A 3,810-nucleotide genomic window follows, 5' to 3' on the forward strand; every position below is an offset into this window, starting at 1 on the left:
AAAGGCATACAATGCCACACAAATACAACATCACAATACATAAGAGCACCATCCGACTACGAATGAAACACAAACAGAAACTCAAACGACATCCACCCTGCTAGCCCAGGCTGCCGACCTGGAACCTATCCCCTGATCGAAGAAGAAGCAGAAGAAGAACTCCGAAACAAGCAAACATCGCTCTCGCGTCATGATCATCGCAAAACCTGTACCTGCAACTATTGTTGTAGTAATCTGTGAGCCACGAGGACTCAGCAATCCCATTACCATGGGTATCAAGACTAGCAAAGCTTAAAGGGAAAGGAATGGGTAAAGTGGTGAGGTTGCAGCAGCGACTAAGCATATATGGTGGCTAACATACGCAAATAAGAGCGAGAAGAGAGCAAGCGGAACGCTCGTGAAACTAGCAATGATCAAGAAGTGATCCTGAACTCCTACTTACGTCAAACATAACCCAAAACCGTGTTCACTTCCCGGACTCCGCCGAAAAGAGACCATCACGGCTACACACACGGTTGATGCGTTTTAATTCGTATCTGGTGTCAAGTTATCTACAACCGGACATTAACAAATTCCCATCTGCCTATAACCGCAGGCACGGCTTTCGAAAGATTATACCCTGCAGGGGTGTCCCAACTTAGCCCATGATAAGCTCTCGCGATCAACGAAGGATATACCTTCTCCCAGGAAGACCCGATCAGACTCGGAATCCCGGTTTACAAGACATTTCAACAATGGTAAAACAAGACCAGCAAGACCGCCCGATGCGCTAACAATCCCGATAGGAGCTGCACATATCTCGTTCTCAGGGCAACACCGGATGAGCAATCCGTACAACTAAAACCAGACCTCAAGTTTCCCTGAGGGGGCGCTGCAAAGGGCTCTAGTTCGGACCAACACTTAGACAAGCACTGGATCGGGGGGGCTAAATAAAGATGACCCTCGAGAGAGCGACTCCCAAGGGAAAAGTAGGTGGTGGTGAGGCAAATGGTAAAACCAATGTTGGGCCTTGTTGGAGGAGTTTTATTCAAAGCGAACTGTCAAGGGGGTCCCATAAATCACCCAACCGCGTAAGGAATGCAAAATCCGGGAACATAACACCGGTATGACGGAAACTAAGGCGGCAAGAGTGGAACAAAACACCAGGCATAAGGTCGAGCCTTCCACCCTTTACCAAGTATATAGATGCATTAATAATAATATAATAGATATTGTGATATCCCAACAAAATCCTGTCCACCATGGAGCAATCTTCAACTTCACCTGCAACTAACAATGCTATAAGAGGGGATGAGCAAAGTGGTAACATAGCCAAGCAATGGTTTGCTAGGAATGGTGTCAAAGGTTAGAGGTTCATGGCAATTTGGAGAGGCTTGAAGAACAGGTGATAGGAAGCGCAGCGTAGCGATAGAACGAAACAACTAGCATAGCAATGATAGTAGTGAGATCCATGGTAGCGGTCATCTTGCCTGAAATCCCGCTAGGAAGAAGAACAAGTCCATGAAGAAGATGAAGCCACGAAGACGAACCAAGCGTAGACGAACGAATCCTCACGATCGCAACGAAACAGGAACTATCGAGAGAAGCACACAAAATGGTAAACACACCACACATGAACAAGGCATGATGCACAACAAGCACGATGCATGACAAGCTACATGAAGCTACTCATGGAAAGAGATGATGCAAACAAGAGCAACACATCAAGGCAAGTTTAAATGAGACCGGGAACAACATATAACAATTCAGATAAGTCCTCATATGCAAATTTCGAAATTGGTCCAGATCTGAATAAACCTTATGTTCAAGTTGTTAAACAGCAAGTTAAAATGCACCAAGATGATCTACACGAGATTCTAGTCAAGATACATATAAAGTTCATTTAGTTCGGAGCTACGGCCTAGAAGATATGAGCAAAACAAGTTAAACATGGCATTGATGCAAAATGCATACAAACATCAAGCAAACACCTCAAAACATGGATGCAACATGATAACATGAAGCTACACACAAAAACAAACAAGTTTCATATAGAGCACGCTCAAAACGGAGCAACGGTTCAACACACACACATGAAACAAGTTATAGCAACAATCTGTCCAAGACAGCAACTAGGCATATTGCAAGCACCAAAACAACATGCTACAGGACCTCAACAAGAAAACAAAAGGCATGGGCATGATGTACAGGTAAAGCATAACAAAACATTAACACTGAGCTATCTCCAGAAATCACTAGAACATGCTCAAACACACATGGCAAGATTGCAAATAATAACAGTTCAGACTTTGCAGAAAATAACATCAGGTTGCAATGTTTAGAGTTATCAAACAACATGTTACAGGAACTTAACATGGCAAACATAGGCATGGCATGATACTACTAAATTCATAGAACAAAAGTCCTTTACTAACCATAAGCCAAAAAGGATCAGAAAATATGATGGCACCCATGTAAACATAGCAAGTTATATGACAGATTCATACATGGCAGCAACAACAACACGTAGGCATGTAGATGAACTTGTACCACTCACCACAGAGCAATACATGGCATGGCAAGGCAACCAACAGTAAGAAGGCATGTTTATGAAGCTAAGCATGGCAAGAGCAAGTTCATAGGGTGCATGGATCACTAACAACAATCATGGCAACAACTGAACTTAATGTTAACAGGCTGACAGCAACATTATTTAGCAAATTTGGAGCAAGGAAACAACAAGATACAACAGGATATAATTGCAACCAGGGGCGTGGATGGACAGAGCATAACATGTAGAATAAAAAACCCTTAGTGAACATCTCCAGATTATGCATAGAATGACTTGTAGCAGCAGGTTTATATAGCATCACGAAATGACAGATTCAGCCTAGCAAAACAGTAACAGCAAGTACCCTACTTAACAAGCTCGATTCACTCACCACAAGTCATTGCATGCCAAGATAAGCATAGCATCAGCAAGAAGACATGTTTATGAAGCTAACCAAGGCAAGAACAAGTTCATAGCATGCAAGGATCAACTACAACAACCTTGGCAAAATTGAATAACATGTAAACAATCTGCCAGGAAACATTTTGTAGCAAAAGTAGAGCCCGAAAATGACATGCTAGACTACTCCATAATTGCAAACAGGGGCATTAATGGGTAGAGAAAAACCATATGTTCAAAACATCCTTACAGAAGTATCTCAAAATATGCACGTGTCTCTCTGTAGCAACATGTTTACATGGCGTCAAAATAACAGCAGAACAGGGACTAAAATCAGCAACATCACGAAGCCTAGTTTGCATGCTTGTTCTAGTCACCACATTGATCACAAAAATACATGGCATACACCCCTGTAAATATGGCATGGCATAGTTCAAAACACATGTAGACATCAACCTCATAAGATGCACACATCAAACATGGCAAAAATGACAAATGAGCAAGTTCTGGTAACAGACAGCAGACAACATTATATAGCACTCTTACAACGATGATTTAGGCATCAAGATGAGCTCAAATGAACATGATGCAATGGAATGAAATGTAGATCATCTCTCATTGAACATTTTGACATATTGCATGCACAAAACGGAGCAGTATGCATGGAGATATGATGCGATGAACATGACATGATAATGTAAATAATTTCGGGACTTGGTGAAAACGGAGGGGGGGGAGTCAATCTTGGATCAGATCTGGATCTGAGGTCGGGCACGGAAGCCGAGGAGGGGCCGGAGATGGCAGGGGCGGCGAGGCAAAGGGCGGAGGAGCAGGGGCGACGGGCCCCTGGGCGGCGCCGGCGACGGCGAGGGGAGAAGCCC

Source organism: Triticum dicoccoides, chromosome 1B (genome assembly GCF_002162155.2).
Source record: "Triticum dicoccoides isolate Atlit2015 ecotype Zavitan chromosome 1B, WEW_v2.0, whole genome shotgun sequence".
NCBI classification, from domain to species: domain Eukaryota; kingdom Viridiplantae; phylum Streptophyta; class Magnoliopsida; order Poales; family Poaceae; genus Triticum; species Triticum dicoccoides.